The sequence below is a fragment of the Petaurus breviceps genome, unplaced genomic scaffold (assembly GCF_028583685.1).
Source record: "Petaurus breviceps papuanus isolate PSGF00001 unplaced genomic scaffold, PetGlider_PUasm1.0 90784, whole genome shotgun sequence".
NCBI classification, from domain to species: Eukaryota; Metazoa; Chordata; class Mammalia; order Diprotodontia; family Petauridae; genus Petaurus; species Petaurus breviceps.
The window spans coordinates 4,850,813-4,870,497 of record NW_027187345.1 but is presented as its reverse complement, the minus strand read 5'-3'; positions in this window follow the sequence as shown (position 1 = coordinate 4,870,497).

The following is a 19,685-nucleotide window of genomic DNA, read 5'->3' as shown; positions in this document are numbered from 1 at the left end:
GCACCAGGAAAGTAATATTGAGTATGATTTATATAACCCATCAGGAAAGGTAAATCCCAGGATGTAGAAAGTACTGACCCCTTGTTGTCTAGTCACTCTATTTTCAAGCAATCTTACTGATGTAACTTATATGTTTTGTGTAAAGGTTTGTTTTTGCTTATTAAAAGCATGCTTTTTTCCATAAAACTTATCTTGCTAATATATTCTATAAACTTCTTTGTTTATAATTTAAGACGTTTTACAGCCTGCCTTCAACTGATCTTTCAACTGAGCTTTGTTAAACAGTACTCACTTTCATGCATACCACAATCAAGACAAATTACTCTTCTTCATTCATAGCATACTCTTTCTTTCATACCATTGGTTATCTTCTATGACTAGAATGCACTTCCTCTTCAACTATGTCTTTTGAAATCTCTAGTTTCCAAGTCCTTCCTTCAACATGAAGCATTTTCTGATCCCCTAGATGCTAGTGTCTCACCCTCCTCCCAAAAATTATTATCAGCAGTCATTTGCTAAGTACTTACTATGTTCCAGGCACGGTGTTAAGCTCTAGGGATACAAAGAAAGTTTAAAAAAAATGAGTTTCTGTTCTCAAGTAGGTCACATTCTAGTGTGAGAGACAACATGGAAACAGCTATGTATTATTCATACACATACACTAGATAGATAATTAGTGACACATAATTGTATAAGGAAAGCAGTGGCGGAGACTGGGAAAGGCCTCTTACAGTAGGTAGACTTTTAGCTGTCTTGAAGGAAACCAGGAAACTGACAAAAGGACAGAGAGGACACTAAGCATTAGGGGCTGCCATTGAAAAGGCATGGAGTATGGATATTGAGTGTTTTTTGCTTGAAAGAGCAAGAAGTTCAATATTGCTATATTATAAAGTATGCAGAGAAGAGGAAAATATAAAAAGATCAGAACGGTAGGAAGGGGACACTTTGTGATGGATTTTAAAAGTCAGAGAAGATTTTCTGTTTTATCCTGGAGGTAATAGGGAGCCACTGGGGTTTAGTGGGAGGTGAAGTGTCATAGTCTTACTTGTACTTTAGGAAGAATCATTTGGGTAGCAGTTGAGGCCTGAAGCAGGGAGAGACATTAGATAGCCAGAACAACAAGTGGATTATAAAAGTGTCGAAGAGTAAGGTTTACATATACCTATGAATTTGCCTGTTGTCTTCCTGCCTAGAATATAAGCTCTTTAGAGCAGGGACTAAATAAATTTTGTCTTTGTGTCTCCATTGCTTGTCATAACGCCAAGCATGTAAGAAATGCTTGTTGAATGATTGATTATAAGACCATAGCTTGAGCTGGTTAGGGGACTTTGAGGTAATCTAAGCAACCTTCCTCCCCCCCCCCCTTATTTAATAGATAAGGAAACTGAGGCCGAGATATTTAAGAGCAGCTCAGATAATTATCAGGTAGGTTGGTAATGTTGATATAATCTTTCACTTTTTCCTCTACCTCTCTCACCTTTCCCCTGCCATATTCATTAAAATGTTGAATTTTTTCCATTCTATCTTCAGAATATATTAGTCATCCCCTTCTTCCTACCCACATAACCACCACCTTCATTCACTTCCTTCTTGGACAGTTGCAATAACTTCTAATTGCACTCCCTCTTTCCATTCTCTACCTTTTCCAATCCATTCTTCTCATAACTGCAAAAATAATTCCCCTGCAACATAAGTATGGCTAAGTTATTCCTGCTCAAGAATGTTTACTTGACTCCTCTTACCTCTAAAATAAAACAGAAACGTCTCTGCTTACCCTTCTCTTGCCTGTATTTCCAACTTTAGTCCACAGTATTCCCCCTTCACAATTCTACACTTGAGTCAAACTGATCTACATTCTATTCCTGAAACTCAGTTTTTCATCACTTATCATTATCACTTTGCACAGGCTATACTTGAATGGAGACTTTGACGTCTAGCATCCTTGGCCTCTTTCAAGTCCTTGATCATGTACCACCTCTAAATGGAATCCTCTCCTATTAGTAGTTAGCATAATCTGAGCCCCAAATTGGTGTGGGACTCTGTCATTGGTGGAGATCAATGTCCCATGTCTGCATGGTGAGAGTGGGAAAGAAAGATTTGTTTTTTTTCCCAGTCTCTTTTCTTCAGTCTGTTCTAGCTTTGAGAGAGAAGATGACCATTCTAAGGGAACCTGAAGGGAGCTTCAGTTTACTGAAGGTTAAGAAAGACTCTAGAAAGAAACTTACATGAAAGGAGCTGGCAGTCTTTATCATGTCCCTATACCTTGCTTGCTATGCTAGAGACTTTGGAGAATTTCTCTTTAGTGAGATCTGAGGCTTTCTCTCTTGATTAAGTTGAATTATCTCACTCCCAATGGTAGAGCTCATTTACTCTATATTGTATGGTATATATTTTCATCTCTCTCTCTCTCTCTCTCTCTCTCTCTCTCTCTCTCTCTCTCTCTCTCTCTCTCTCTCTCTATTTCTCTCTCTCTCTCTCTCCACATATGCATATATACAATTCTCCCTTTGATTTCTATTTTGCTATCAATTAAATTGGCTTCCTCACTATTTGCCATGTGTGTTCATTGTGGAACTGGTATTTGTTGGGAAAGGAGTAAAGCTTTGGATATAGAGCATGGGGCCTTCGTTTCCTTGATAAGAAATAGTGATCAGGAGTTTAGCTTGTACCTAAAAAGTACATCCCCTAGATCAGTGGTGTCAAACTCAAATACATAAAGATACCCATGGGTTTCATAATAATAGATTATGTCATTAGAACATAACATATTATTAATATTATTAAAATATTGTCTGTTTTATTGTATTTTAACTTATTCTATTAAATATTTCCCAATTACATTTTAATCCTGTTTGGGCTGCACTCAAATGTGTTATGGTCCACATGTAGCTCTTGGGTTGCATGTTTGACACTTCTGCCTTAGACTAATAGATATAATTCCACTTTAGTATTCCCTCTTTGAGGAGAACAAAGTAGCCAGCCTCTGGCTCCAATCTCTTCCTTCCCCTCCTGTCAGGAATCAAGTCTTGTTTGCAGAAGGGTAGGGGATGAAGATGCTGGACATGTCTATTCTCATTTCCCTATGAGCTGCATTGTGACAACTGTATGAGGAACAGCTAGTTCCTAGTTGTTAGTTTTCTCTTACCTCAAATAGTAATGCATATAATTATTTGTTCGTGTGTAGTATCTCTCTAGTATAATGTATGTTTCTTGACTGTGGAGGCTTTTTCATTTTGTCTTCATATCTCCAGCATCTTCTACAGATTCTTGCATATAGTAGGTACTTAGTAAATGATTATTGGATTATAGTTTTTTGTCACAAGACAGTCAGAGTTGTGTGAGGGGAAGAAAAACTAAGGTCTGAAACTGTAAACTGATAATACTAAAATGGGTCAGGTAGGTGGTACATTGGATAGAGTGCTGGTCCTGAAGTCAAGAAGATTCATCTTGCTGAGTTCAAATGTGGCCTTACTAGCTGTATGACCCTGGACCAGTCATTTAATCCAGTTTGCCTTAGTTAATAATCTATAAAATGAACTGGAGAAGGAAATGGCAAACCACTCCAGTATCTTTGCCAAGAAAACCCCAAAGGGGGTCATGAATCATGAAGACTCAGACATGACAGAAACAACTGAACAGCAAGAAAATACCAAAAAAAAATTCTAAACTTAAAAGTTGGAAGGGAAAGAAATAATCACAAAGGATGATGGCTGTTTGATTCTCCAGTGTGCATTTTCTATATAAGTTTAACATGAAAAAGCTGTCCAGTTTCATGTTGTTTCTTGGCTGGCAAGTTGTTGAATCTCAGGTGTGACAAAAACAGGAATGTAAAAATTCAATTTCTTCTTGGCATTTCTTATACTTTAGCCAAAAAGGTTGAAAACCCACACAAATATTTCTCAGGTGACAATTCTGTCCTTAATTTGAAAATACTACTAAGAATGCTATATAGACTGGAGGGATCAATGCCAACCCAAAGTAAAAAGATTCCTGAGGGAAGAAGAGTAATATATGAAAACAATTGTGTCTAAACAGCAACAAAATGATTGTGATTTATCACCTTACTTGCAGCCCTAGAGTTCTGGGATTCCCAGCTGGGTTGATAGAATTTAGCTTCTGAAACACCTGCCTCTAAAACTTTGTTAGCAATTTTAAAACTCTATTATCTCTGTGGCTGGGAAGTTGACAAGAAAGGGAGCTGAAGTCACTACATTTACACTAATCCCTCAGTGGAAACTGCCATAAAAGGATTTCCCCAGCTCAGAGATAAGGGAGATGGAAAGTATTTATATTATTTCTAATGTTTCTTAGGGATTAAAGTCTTTCAGAAATGAGGTGAATTAGTTCTTGTGTTAGGAAAGGGGATCTTGAAGAGCAAAGATCCTAAGATATGCCAAAGGAGGTGGGGCTGGATTAAACTCTATCTTGCTATTCTACTGAGTATTCCTTTAGCCTTTTTGTATTTATCTTGTGTTTTGTTTTCTTGTACTTTGTCATGTCATACAGGGTTTTTTTTTTCATTTTCCTAGGGATATGCTCTGCCTTTGATGCACCTCAGGGGTGTATATTGGAGCCAGCTTGAACCAGCTTGTAAGAACTGATTATTAAATTTTCAGGATGAATGTTGATTTCTTGGAAACAGGCAAATGCTACAAATCAGGGTTTATTGTTTAATTGATAGTCTAGACTTAAGAAAGTGATGGAAAAAGTGATAACAATGCAGATTAAACTTAAAAGTGTTCTGTGAGTATATTTCCCCCCTTCTTTCCAGAGAGACAATTGTTAAAAAATTACCAGAATATCCCTAGGAGCAGAACCCTTGATGTCAGAGATTGGGCCATGCTTCTTCTATGCTTTCTAATCCCTTGAGTCACAAATTTGAAAGTATTAAATGTAGTTGATGAATAATGTCTGTAGTATTGGGGCTATGCAACGACCATCTGGGATGCCATTCAAAATTAAGAGGAAAACATAAAAAATTAATATCAGTTTTGTATAGAATTTCGCCTTATTCTTAACTGCAAATAATCTCCATTTAAAACATGCTTTGCTGTTTACAAAGCTTGTTCACAAATGCCATCCTATTTATACCTCACAACTCTACTTTGAGGTAGCCAAACAGATATTATTATTATTACCTCCATTTTATAGATAATAAATCTTGGAGAACCTAAGTGAATTTCTCCAGGTCATCAACAGGTCAATGTGTTTTTTCCAGGATTGGAAGCTGCTTCTTTAGACTCCAAATTTACTTTTGAAACAAACAACCAAAAAAGGTATGAAACAATATTTAGTCAAATACTGTTTTGGTTTTTGAAACAAGCAAAAAATATGTACAAAATCACAGGCAAACTTAACTTTCTGATTCTAGACAAATCATGTATTCTCTGGGTCTCAGTTTTCTCATCTATAACATGAGGAGGTTGGACCAATGATCTCTAAGAATCTGTCCAACTCTGATACTACTCTTCAATAATGTGTTGCATCAACACAAAGTGACCATTTGACATAGTAATTTCACCTGGATGAATGGATGATTTGGCATGTTCAGAAAATACTTTGAACTTACTTGCAAAGATAAATTGTAGTAAATATTGGATATCTTTATGTGGGGTATGGGGACCCCAAAAATCTGCTACCCCATAAAAGTTAAAAGTAAGAGGTGCCTTGAGGAAAGAACAGGAAGTTTTATTCAGTCCTTGTGAGAAGAGTGCCTCCCTCCCACCTGTATGAATCAGTGGAATGAGGTGCATTACAGAAGACAGAACAAGAATTTATACCCTAACTCAGTCAAGCCCCATCCCACCACTGCCCCTTCTTCCATTGGCTGGGAGGTGGGCTTAAATCTCAAGGGGAGAAAGGCCAAGAACAGGGTATTGTTCGGCAAAAGCTAAAGCAAGGGTGGAGGTTGAAAGACGCCTAAAGGGCTTAATGCTGATAAAGCAGTAGTAAAGAAGGGGGAAGGGTGAAACCAAAACTCAGGCCTGTTCCCACAAGAAACCTTACTGGACTTTAGGATCTAGGCTGAGAAGTTTTCACCTCTCCCACTCATCTTGATTATGAAAAAACTTAATTTTTGAAGTTTTAACTGGCAATATTTCTTAAAATATAACATGTACTTAAACTCTAAATTTTTTTCCATCAAATATTTTTGAAAAAGCTGTATGTTTATTCAACTTATGATGTGATCTTAATTTCAGAATAAAAAAAAACTAGTCAAGGGTAGTACAACTTGAAAGATTGAATTAAAATTGATATTGAAAGAATGAATTAAAAATAATTGTTAAATATTTACTTCATGCAAATTACTATGTTAAGTGCTGGGGACATAAATAGAAAAGCAGAGCAAGTCCTTGCTCTCAAGGATCCCATATTCTAATAGAGAAGATAACCTGTATGGAGGTTTCAGTTGCAAGTCAAATGAAAAGATTCCATAGTCATGGTGTTGTGGATAGCAATATTAACAATCATAATAATGGCTAATATTTATATAGCACTTTAAGGTTTCAATCAATTAATAAATCAATCAATTCTTATTAAATGCTTACTATGTTCCAAACACTGAGCTAAGCATTGGGGAAACAGAAAGAGGCAAAAACCAGTTCCTGCCCTCAAGGAGTTTATAGCCCAACAAGGGAGACAATATAAATAAATATATACAAAGCAATCTCTCTCTCTCTCTCTCTCTCTCTCTCTCTCTCTCTCTCAGATAAATAGGAAATAATTACCAGAGAGAAGGCGCTAGAATTGAGAGGGACAGGGAAAGGTTTCCTTTAAAAGAAAATACTTTACAAATCTCTTTTAACCCTTATAACAACACTGTGAAACAAGTGCTATTATCCTCATTTCAGATGACAAAACTGAGACTACAAAAACCTCAATAATTTGCCTGTTTTTGCACAACTGGTAAATATTTGAGGCAGGAATTGAACTTGCATGTCTTTGATATTATCCACTGAGACACTCTAGACAGAGGATCAAGGGTACTATGACATTTACTAGATATGTTATCATGGGAAAGTCAGAACCTCTGTGAGTCTCATTTTCCTTATCTCTAAAGTGGAGAGATAATACCACCTACTCTACAGAATTGTTATGAAGATCAGATGAGAGAATGAACAGAAAGTTCTCTGAAAACTTTGAAGCATCACATAAATGCCAGTGATCATGGTGATTAAAATAATAATGATAGTAATTTATTATCATTATTGTTGTTGTTTTACCCTTACCACAGCATAGCAAAATAACAATAAAAGACAGAAGTAAGATGCAAGTCTGTGTTAAAGAAACTGCATATAGATTTATGTCAACAGCAGAACTGGAGACAGTTACCAAATTGCTCTAATGGAATAATACACAGTCCAAAGATGTATTGTTGAATGGAGACATATTTACAAGTTGATATCTGTCAAACTCACTGAGTATATTGGACCATTATTATGAAATATTTCCATTCTCTGCAGTCTGTTGACTTTTGTTCATGCTTCAGCTACTAACAATACTTATATGCCTTCTTAGTATATCAGTGGTTTAAAAACTAGATGTTTTCATGCCCTGGGGACATAACTGCTAGTGAAGTGTAGGGATTGACCCTTGAAGTGATGGAATAGACATAATTTGGTATACATACTTTGACCACACTCATTTCTGAGTCACTTGCAATTAGTTTCTATGTCCACTACTATACTGAAACTTCTCTCTCCTAAGTCATTAATGATCTCCTTATCACAAAATCCAATGACTTTTTTTTCAGAGCTTATACTTCTGGATCTTTCTGTAACATTTTATATTATTAACCATCCCATTTCTTGATTTTCTTTTCTGCCATAATGTTCACAATAGTTTATGCTCATGGTTCTCCTCTCTCTTACTACTCTTTTCAGGTTCTCTTGCTTCTCATTACACTCTGGACCTTTCTTAATTAAGGCTGTATCATTGGCCTCTCTTTCTTCTGTTTCTTAGAATTTCCTTGGAAATCAATAACTTCTTTTGCTTCCTTTATTACCTCAATCTCGCTGATTTTCAAATCAATGAATCAGGTATCTGACCCTGCTGACTACAAATGTCCGCCCTTAAAAAACTCTCACTTCATCTTCCCACTAGTTATCTTTCTTCTCCTTTATGACAACTCCTAGAGAAGACCATTTGACTTCCTTTTCTCTCACTCTTTTCTAAACCCTCAACAATCTGGCTTCAGGTCTTATCCTTCAACTGAAATGACCCTCTCCAATGTCACAGTTTAATAACTTTATTTTCTAATCTAATGTCTTTTTCTTTGTCCTGAATCACATGACCTCTCAGCAGCCTTGGACACTCACCTGCTTCTGTATATTCTCTCTTAGGTTTTTTTGTTTTTGCTTTTTGATACCAATCTTAGTCCCTTTCCTTTGCTGGGTCTTCTCTCTTGTCACACCCACTAACTTTAGCTGTGTGTCCTGGGTCCCCACCTCTTTCTGTTCTATAAGGTCTCTCTAAAAGAGCTTATCAGATACAATGGATTCAATCATCATCTTGTAAATACATAGTTAATTATATATTGATCTCTCCCATAAGAATCTAAGCTCTTGAAGGAAGATTTTATTTTGCCTTTTTTCATTCCTATTTTTGCTTTTTAAAAATTTTAAGTTAATTTATTTTTAGTTTAAAATTTCAGTTCCATAAGTTTTAAATTTTCTTTCCCTCCTTCCCCTCCCCCTGATATAGGCTCTACATATACATTCCAATTAAGCACATTTTCACATTAATCATGTTGTATAGAAGAATTATAATGAATGGGAGGAACCATGAGAAAGAAAACAAACCCAAAAAAATGAAAACAATCTGCTTTGCCCTGAATTTAGACTCCATAGTTCTTTTGCTGTATATGGATGACATTTTCTGTCATGAATGAAGAGGTTACACATAAAGAGGGTTAGGGTTGCTCTGGAGACCCCAAAATACCAACATGTTGGGTCCTGCCAAATGAATTCGACTCAAGTCTTCTCTCAACCAAAGAAAAGTAAAGTTTATTAAAAGTTTGCTTGCATTAGGCAGAGAGTAAGTCTGTGCTAGGTCATTCTATGGTACTCTCACTATCCTATGGAACTCTCACTATTCTATGGCACACTATTCTATGGTGCTCTCCCAAACATGGAGACAAGATGGGGTCTTATATACAGAAGGTTGTGGGAGGAATCTAGGGGTGGTCTTGAGGAGAAGTTTGGGGAGGGTCTTCATGAGAAGCTAATGAAGTCAATGAGTGACTAAGGGTGGGAAGTTTCTGGAGGCTACCTGGAGACTACAGACAATGGTGGGCTAGGCCAGTTCAAGGGTGGATTGATATTTTGATAGGCTCAAAGGTGGGAAGTCTAGTAACAGAGGGTTGGGCTCAGCCACAATGTAAGGCTTACTGCCTCAAGCAAATGCCTCATCAAATGAGATGATTTAATCAGAGTTCAAGGGGGGTTCCTAGAGCCTGTACCTCAAGGACTCAGGGAGAGCTCAAGGGGGCACCCAGAGCCCATAACTCATCATTGCCTTCTCAAACAAATGGGACCCAAATTCCTTTGGGGTAAAGGGCAAAGGTCTCAGCTTCTGAAAGCGTTTCCTGCTGGCAAGGGGTGTAGAGTCCCTGCCTCTCTAGGTCCCATTCAAGGGGATCAGACTTCACATTCATGGGGTCAGACTCTGGAACATGGATGATACCAGGTCCAGTGGGCTGGAGAACTTGGATTCAGTCAGAGATTTGCATAGCCTTAGTGGTCATCCAGAGGTTGATGGCTTGAACCCTAGAGGAGATAAACCTGGAAAGGAGGTTAAGCAAACAAATACCAAACAGGCACCAAAAAATAGAGAAAAGACAATTTCCCTGGTAGGAATTAAAGATGACTGTGGCAAGGCCAAAATGCTGTCAGATATCCCTTCCCTTTCTAAATTGCTCCATGGACATTTAGCACATGGAAAGCAATAGCAGGCACAGAATCTAATAGTTCTCAAAAACAGGCAACAACTCCCAAAGCCTGTTTTCTCCTTCTATCTTCATAGAGTTTCTTTCAAAAAGGTTTCTTCTGGATTGGATAAAGCTGGAGTGGTGGTCAATTTAGTTTTAAAATTCTCAAAAGCTTTCACCTGGTAGTCTGGGCCTTGAGTAGCAATTAATGATTGCAAATCCCTCTCACACCTTGGGTTTAATTGGATGTAGACCTCTCTGGGGGAACATGTTAGGATCTAGGAGTCAAGCAAATGCTGGTGTGGCAGAAGTAGCTCACCCAGGAATTTCCTGATCCCAATTATTGACTTGACTATCTGCCACACTTCTGAGAGAACATGGGGAGATCTGGGAGGCTTAACTAGAGAAAATTGGCTTCCCACTTTCACAAAGAGGTCCCTTCCAACAAGGAGACAGCATAAGAGGAGAGCATAAGGAAAGAGTGTTCAAACAACAGATCCTCAAGTAGGCAGGGGTCTGGGTTTGTCTGGAGACATCCCTTAAGTTTCCCCTCCTTCCATGCCCCTCACCTGATGGGTCAAGGGAAGGGTAAAACCAATTGGTTAGAGCAGAGAACTTAGCCATAATAAAGTGGGTAACCTTACCTTCAGCCTCCATGCTTGCCCAGAGTTCAGCAAGGGAAATGGAGAAAGTGGGAGCACTGCCAAGCCCCAAGTTTCCCTGTCATTCCAAGTCTTGAGAAGACTGGAGGACAGGGTACTGGGATGTGGCCACTTTTGCCTTGATGACCATGCTTCTTCCAGTGTCCCTCCTGGTCAGATGGGCACAGTTTTAGAGGCATTGGTTCCTGGGGCTCCCTATGGGGGGGTGCCCTGGAGGGGCACTCCTTGGACCAGTGACCCTCCCTGTGGCATCAAAAGCAGGTTTCCCCACTGCCCAAGTGGGCTTACTCCAAGGGGGTCCCCTGGAGGGGCTTTTCCTGGCCATGGAAACAGCCAAGAATTGAGCATGTTCTCTGTCTCTGGTTTGTTCTTTGTGTTCTTTCTCCTTTGCTGCAACTAGGTCTCTGTTATTAAAGATTCCCAAGACAGTCTCTATTATTTGGGTCTGACATGTTTGGGGTCCCAATGCCAATTTCTGCAGTTTCCTCCTAATATCTGGGGCAGAGTGATTAATAAAATACATGTTAAGGATTGCTGCCCCTTCTATAGAGTCAGGATCTAAATTTGTATACTTTTCAAGAGCTTCTACAAGTCTATCTAGAAAAAGGGCAGGCTTTTCTTGATTTGTCTGAGAAATTTCTATAACTTTCTAATAATTTACTTGCTTTTGAAATGAAGTTCTTAGGTCTTCTAACAGGTAAAGTACCATATCATCTCTCTTCTCTCTATTCTCCTGGATTTGATAATCCCATCCTGGGTCACTAGTGGGAACAGCAGCTGTTCCTGGGGAGTATTTTGTGGGGTCATTGCTAGCCAAACGATCCCCAATTTTTTCTGCTTGTTCCCAGATTCTCCTCTTCTCCTCAGTGAAACAACAGGTAGAGAAGAGGATATGCAAATCACCGCAAGAAAGCTCAAATTGCAAGGACAAGTCCCAAAAGCCTTCAGTAAACTTTGTTGGGTTTTCGGAGAATTTACCCAACATTTCTTTAATTTGATTGAGATCCAAAATGGAGAATGGCACATGCACTCTAGTTGTCCCACCTGACAAGAGAGCTGCTTCCCTTAAGTGAAAAATCCTTAAAGGCTGTGTGGGGACTTTTTTCTCTCTATGTCTTTGGAATACATGTCCCTTTTGTAAAAGTTACCTAGTGCTGAGTGGCTAAATAGAACTTGGGTTCTAATTGCTGAGCCTCTAACAAATAGGGGAGAATATAGTTAGTGGGAATTAGAGCTAATGGCAGAGGAGGGAGACACCCAAACATCAGGGCTCCCAGAAGCTATACCTCATCAATGAATTCTTTGGAATTATTTTAGGTTTTTGCATTGCTGAGAAAACCTAAGTCTATCAAAGTCAGTCATTGCACACTGGCTGTTGCTGTGTACAATGTTCTCTTGGTTCTGCTCACTTCACTCAGCATCCGTTCACATAAGTCTTTCCAGGTTTTCCTTAAGTCTGCTTGTTCACAATTTCTTATAACACAATATTATTCCCTTATATTCATGTACTACAACTTGTTCAGCCATTCCCAATTGATGGGCATCCCTTCAATTTCTAGTTGTTGACCACCCCAAAAAGGGCTGCTATAAATGTTTTTTTGTATATGTGGGTCCTTTTCTGATTTTTCTGATCTCTTTGAGATACAGCCCTAGAAGTGGTATTGCTGAATCAAAGCCTACTTAGTGTTTATTATATAATCCCTGGCTGATTTTCCAGGTCCTGTGAACATTCCCTTCATAGTATTCCTCAAATCCATGCTGTTTTCACCACTCAAGTGGACACTCCTCTGGTTCAGTCCCTCTTTATGTCTATTTAGATTATTCCCTGACTGTCCCATAGTAATAGTTCTGCTGGAATATCTCAAATTCAACATGTCTAAAATTAAGCTCATCATCTTCCTCTCACATTTTCCTCTTTATTACTATCTATTTCTGTTGATCTTCTATCTTGATTCAGGACAACACTGTCCTCCCAGTCATCCAGACCAAAAAATTTAAGAGTCAATTTTGATTTTTCCTTTTCCTAAGTTCCCCACACATCTGATAATTTTCCATGTTTATCTTTTTAGATGAAGGCATTCTCTCCCTTATTCATCTACTTCTTTCCACATTTGTTGTTATTGCCCTGTTTCATGTCTGTATTACCTCTTGCTTGGACAATTTTAATGTCTTTCAACTGGTCTCTTTGCCCATCCATTTTCTCCTGTATGCAATGCATCATTCACACCTGAGTAAGTTTACTAACACACAATTCTGACCATTATATTTTCTACTTAAAAAAAATCCTTTACTCTCTACCATATCTTAAAGCTAAATTGCTTAATCTGCCATTCAAGGCTCCCTATATTCTGATTCCCTCCTTTTCTCATACTTATCCTCTTCAGATACACTCCTTTCAAGTCAAACTTACCATTCTTCCATTCCTGTGGGTTTTTTTTGGTTTCTTTGCTCGCACCATGTATAAAGCCTGTAATTGACCAGTATTCTCCATCTTTGTCTATTGAAATCCTTTCTTTTCTTTTTTTTTCTATTCCTGCCTCCTATTTTTTCTTTTATAAGTAAATGTTATTTTATAATGAACAAAAATTAATTTTCTCTCCTTTTCTCCCCCTTCATTGGGAAAAAAATATAGTCAGACACTCTGCAAACTCTGAAAAACTTAAAGTGCTATTTAATGCTTGCTTGGGACAGGTAGGTCGCACAATGGTTAGAGCACAGGCTTGGTGTTAGTAAGATCTGAGTTCAAATCTGGCCTTATACACTCAGCTGTGTGCCCCTGGGCAATTCAAATACCCCCCATTTGCTTCAATTCCTCATCTGTAAAATGGGGATACACTTGAGAAGGAAATGACAAGCCACTCCAGTATTTTTGCCAAGTAAACAAAAGTCCATTGGGTCACAGAGAATCAGATACAATTGAACAACAACAAAAATAAAATGCCAGCTACCATCAATATTATTCCTACTTTATTATTATTTTTATAATTTAACTTCCAAGTGGAAAGAAAGCAGCATGGTGCACTGGATCAAGAGACCTGGGTCATATTAGTCTTAATCCTGATTTATGACATTGTATGTCCTTGGGAAGACACGCACTCTCTGTAGTTCAATTTTCTTTTCTATAAATTATCGCTTGGGCTAGATTTCCTCTAAGTTTAACATACTTAGACAACTATAAAAGATAGAGTGTGTATTATGTGTTTTTTTCAAATGAAGAAAATCAATTATATTAAGGTACACTTATCAATTTTTAAATCACAAATTCACAGACCTCAATTTCTTTTTTCTTTTTTACTTCCTTCATCTCCCTACTGCCCTAGCAAATTATTGTGAAATGTATATCTAGTACATTGCAGAACTCATTGTCCAGTGATAGAAACAAGTGTGTGCAGAGGATATTGTTGAAGAATTTGTTCCTGAGTTGTGCTGAATGGGACATTGAGAGGCAGCTTGAGGACCATTTGTTGACTTACTCTATGAAAATCCCACATGTAGCTAGAAACTTCATTGGCAAGATATAGTAGACAATTGTCAGAAACTATTTCTTTTGGTAGCTTATTGTCCTGTAGCATATATTAAATCATGCCAACAGAGTGAGAGCAACATTTGTTAGGTTTACAGATGAGAGCCTAATATTAATGAAATAGGAAGACTTATTCTAAAATATATAAAAAGCTAAATATATTCATTTTGATAAATATGAGGCTTGAACCAAGTATCAGTTTAGTTCTAGAAAAAGTTTAATTCTAGTTTGTAAAGTCCATTATTTTATTTGCTCCTTACAACAGCACTGTGAGGTAGATGCTATTATAATTCCCATTTTATGTATGAGGACCTGATACTGAGAGATCATCTCCCCTACTCCCCTCCCCCACCCCCAAATCACATAACTAGTCAGTGTTTTAGGATTTTTTTTCCAATAGAGGAGAGACATAATAATGAGAGAAATTAAACTTTTCCCCATTAATAATCTCTCCTTTATGTTTCTTAATATTTAATGAACAAGATGAACATTGAGTTTTACATTTCCTAATTTCACAAGTGTCTACTAAATTCCACCTCTGATTCATTATGGAAGAGAGCTGACTCATTTCTTGGACCTGTTCCAACAGACCTTAAATTCAAGCATGACCTACCAAGCTATGAGGACTTTGGATTCCAGCTACAGTGTATAGAATATCGGAGTTAGAGTTAGGAAGACATGGTTTCAAATCCCATTTCTGCTATTTCCTGGTAGTCTGACCATGAAGAAGTCAAAGAATCATAGAGGAGCCTTCCAATGTCATCTTTTCTAACTTCCCCTTTTCTTCAATAAGGAAAATTAGAGCATGAGTGTTTAATGGACTTGTTCAAGGTCCTACAGGTAGTAAGTTGTAAACCAGGATTATGCCAGTTCATTTTATCTGTAGGAGCCTCTTATCTCATTTGTAAAGTGTGAATGATAATACTTGTAGTAATAACATCATAGCATTGTTGAAAGGTGCAAATTACATAATGCTTGTAAAAAAAGTTTTGTGAACTGAGGTGCTATATAAAGGTTGATAATATCAATAATTATTTTTAAAATTTTCTTCTTCTGATCTTAGTTTCATAATTTTTATTGTTATTGTTTGTTAATAGTTTTGTTGCCTGTGACAAAAAAAATGCAAAAGTACCTTTAAATAAATATTTGAAGGCAAAGTAAACTGGAGTGGGAAAATCTTAGGGAGAGACATCAGATCTTGGGACATAATATTTCTTTAGGTTTTGTGGATTGGGGAGGGAGGAGTAATTCCAGGAAATGACCTCCTTTCTAAGGGAGGATTCAGAGACACTGGTACATTGTTCACCTTTCCCAACATGGTTTCTGGCCTGGAGACATGGTGGTTCAGTGGAGCCTGGTGTTAAAAAGACCTGAATTCAAATTTCAGGCACTTACTAGCTATGTGACTCTGGGCAAATTATTTAACCTCTATTTGCTTCAGTTTATTTTTCTTCAGTCTTTTCAGTTGTGTCTGACTCTTTGTGACTCCATTTGGAATTTCTTTGGCAAAGATTCTAGAGTGGTTTACTATTTTCTTCTCCATATTTCCTTACAGATAAGGAAACTGAGGTAAACAGCATTACATGACTTGCCCAGGATCACATGGCTAGTAAATGTTTTAGGCCATATTTGAACCCAAGAAGATGAGTCTTTCTGATTCCAAGCAACCTAGCTGCCTTTTGCTTCAATTTATTTAACTGTAAAATAGGAACAAAGGCAGCACTTACCTTATGGGATTGTGATGATCAAAGGAGGTAATATTTGAAAAGGACTTAGGACAGTGCTTGGCACATAGTAATGTCTACATAAATTCTTATTCCATTACTATCCCCTGTTAGAAAAGCACTGGTTAGGGGAGAAGGAGGGCAAATCTAGGCTCAACAGCTCATCTAGAGTATGGCAGGTCAGGATAGGAAAGGAAAACACATGCATTGTCCCCGTTTTCTCTTTTAACTAAATATTCTTTATACCTAGGTGCTAAGCTCATTTGTTACTACCTACTGGAGTCCAAGTAGCTCTGATTTAATTATGGCCCTAATTTGCATACAGATCCCTTGACAGAGCAAAAATCTCTCAACTGAAAATCTGCTTATCTAAATTGAGAGAGACTCAACAGCAGTAGTGCTGATTGGAACCAACCAGAAGGTTGGGCAGCTAATGGATATTTTTGGGAACAGAAATTCACAAAATTCTGACTATTTAGTTACAGAGGTGTTGTGATCTTTGTTGAGTCAGGGATTACATAGACCAAAGAAAGCACAGATCATTTGAATTTTTCAAGTAGAATTTCACAGTGATTCACCTTATGACCCAGTTTGTATTGTCTTGCCAACAGGATGAGTGGAACAATTTTTAAAAATTTAAAATAATTTTTTTCTGCTAATATGTTTTCCATAGGACAGACTGACCTGAGCAGAGCTCACAGAACTAAATCACTGGCAGCTGTCATGGTTTCCAGACTTCCTCAAATCATAAGTCTCAAAGAGAAAGTAAAAGGTCAGTGTGAAAACTCTGTTCACCTTAGGTGAGAAAAGAGCTCAGTCTGGTCGCTGCCCCCTCGGTGGTGGAGGCAGCTGTAGCAGCAGTAGTGATGGCTTCTGGGGCTCCAGACCCAGAGAAAGTGGGGACACCAAGTAGCTGATTAGAGGGCAATCAGAGGAATCATTTTGCGGGTTCTGAAGCAGGATTGTCTAGCTTTGCCCTGCTTGCATCTGGGTCACAGTTTTGAGTGGCGGTCTTAGGGTGAGGAATGCTGGAATGGAAGATCTTGTTAAGGTTGTGGAGAGGCAGTACTTGTCACTGTTCTGAGGCAGATGCCTAGAAGAAGCTTTGACAAACAACTGCACAAACCCCCAGAAATTTGGGACACAGCACTCTCCATTCTGAAAGCAGAGTTCTACCATGGCAAAGAACTCAAAAGTCAAGTCACTGGCTGTCAAGATGAGCAAACAGAGGAAGACAAATCAGACTATAGAAATATTTTGGGGGGACAAGGAGGATCAAAATGTAGAAGCAGAAGAAAACAACAAAGGTAAAACTCCTGCATCAAAAGCCTCCAAGGAAAATATGAAATTGTCAAAGGCCATGGAGGAGCTCAAGAAGGATTTTGAAAATCAAGTAAGAGAAATAGAGGAAAATTTGGGAAGAGAAATGAGAGTCATGCAAGAAAATAATGAAAAATGAATCAACAGCTTGCTAAAGGAGACCCCCCCCCAAATACTGAAGAAAATAATACCTTAAAAAATAGACTAATTCAAATGGCAGAAGAGATCCCAAAAAGCCAATGAGGAGAAGAATGCCTTAAACAGCAGAATTGGCCAAATGGAAAAAGAATTTCAAAAGCTAACTGAAGATAATAACTCCTTCAAAATTAGACTGGAGCAAATGGAAGCTAATGACTTTATGAAAAATCAAGATATTATAAAGCAGATACAAAAGAATGAAAAAATAGAAGGCAACGTGAAATATCTTATTGGAAAAACCACTGACCTGGAAAATAGATCTAGGAGAGATAATTTCAAACTTATTGGACTATCCAAAAGCCATGATAAAAAAAAAGAGCCTAGACATCGTCTTTCAAGAAATTATCAAGGAAAACTGCCCTGATATTCTAGAACCAGACAGCAAAATAGAAATTGAAAGAATTAACCTATCACCTCTTGAAAAAAATCCCAAAAAGCAAACCCCTAGGAATATTATAGCCAAATTCCAGAGTTCCTAGGTCAAGGAGAAAATATTACAAGCAGTCAGAAAGAAACAATTTGAGTATTGTGGAAACACAATCAGGAAAACACAAGATCTAGAAGCTTCTACACTAAGGGATTGAAGGGCTTGGAATATGATATTCTAGAGGTCATAGGAGCTACTATTAAAACCAAGAATCACCTACCCAGCAAAACTGAGTCTAATACTTCAGAGGAAAATATGTATATTCAGTGAAATAGAGGACTTTTCAAGCCTTCTTGATGAAAAAATAAGAATTGAATAGAAAATTTGACTTTCAAATACAAGAAACAAGAGAAGCACGAAAAGGATTGAATATTACTCCAAGGAAATGTGAAAAAAGTCATAGCTCTCAGAGAGCACACTTCCATGACTCTTAGAAATCTTGCAGCAGTTGCTGATGTGAGGAAATTAAGCATTTCCATGTTCAGTCAAACCCACAATGAAATAATGTCAGTCCCTCAAGCACAAAAACAAACAAAACAAGACAAAAACCACAACATCAAGAACTGACAGATTATTGCTTCAAAATAGTGTATCCTCAGAAAACAAGACCTTCAGAGGGACCTAGAAGATGGAGAGATTGTTACTGATTTTTCTACAATGAGGAATAGACTTCTTTAAGTTAGAACAGCAAGAAGACTAATAATTAGAAAAAAACCTACTACTTCTTGATATAAAAAAATGCTTCTCATACACAATATGACATACAAAGACTGAAGTCCAGAAGATTAAAAAAAAGGTAATTTCTGTTGAGGAAACTCACCTTTTTATTCAAGATTATACTAAATCATTGTCAGAAATCCTGGTGACAATGTAGATTTGGGCATCTTCATTAGTCTACAAAATATTCACCTAAAAATGTCTGGGAAAATTTTCACTTCCTGTGCCTGGAAATATTGTCCATTATCAGGGGAGTAAAGAGTGCTGATAATTTTTTTATAACTATGAAACAGAAGTATTTCAGAATTATAAAAATTCCCAAATGGAGATGGAATACTACAACATGAACTTACACTCTGCCATATGTCTTCAAAACTTAGAAAATTCATCTAAGAGAGTGATGAATATGCTTCAATTGCCAAGAGATTTGCCTAGTTTAAATTCAATTGAATTTAGGTATTTGTTTGGCTTGACTTTTGTGAATTTTTTTTCTTTTTATTTGGGAGCTAGGTAGAAGGGGAAAGGAGGGTTGTTGATAGTTCTGCCAAAAAGAGAAACAAAAATAAAAATGAGAAAGAGGGTCACCTAAGCAATATTTTAAATGTACAGAAGAGAGCAGAATGAAGGCCAGATAAGGATGATAGCTTCAAAAGTTGTATTTTATACTTGTTATGTAGAAGAGCAAGCTGTATATGTTGGAATTTCACAGTTTCATGTGTAATCCTATTTTTTCTGTTCTACTGCCTACATAGAGATATTAATTTTGTTTGGTGTTTATTGAATTCAGATTTTTAAAAATTAAATAAAAATAAGGTAGAAAAACAAGGAATATATATATTTCACATAGAAATACAGTCATTAAAAAGGTCTCAAGGAAAGTTCAATACCTCAAAATATCTAACAAGAAGCTAGGTAGGACTGAAGATGGCTAATGTGTTTTATAAATAATGTAATAATAATAATATGATATATAATGATATAACACAACATATGACTATATAATATATTATATGAACACATAATTTATATATTTAATAAATAATTAATGTGTATACATATCTCCATGAATATGTATGTATGCATGTATGTGCGTGTATCTATGTATATATCTATTATCTATCTATCTAATCTATCTATCTATCTATCTATCTATCTATCTATCTATCTATCTATCTATCTATCTATC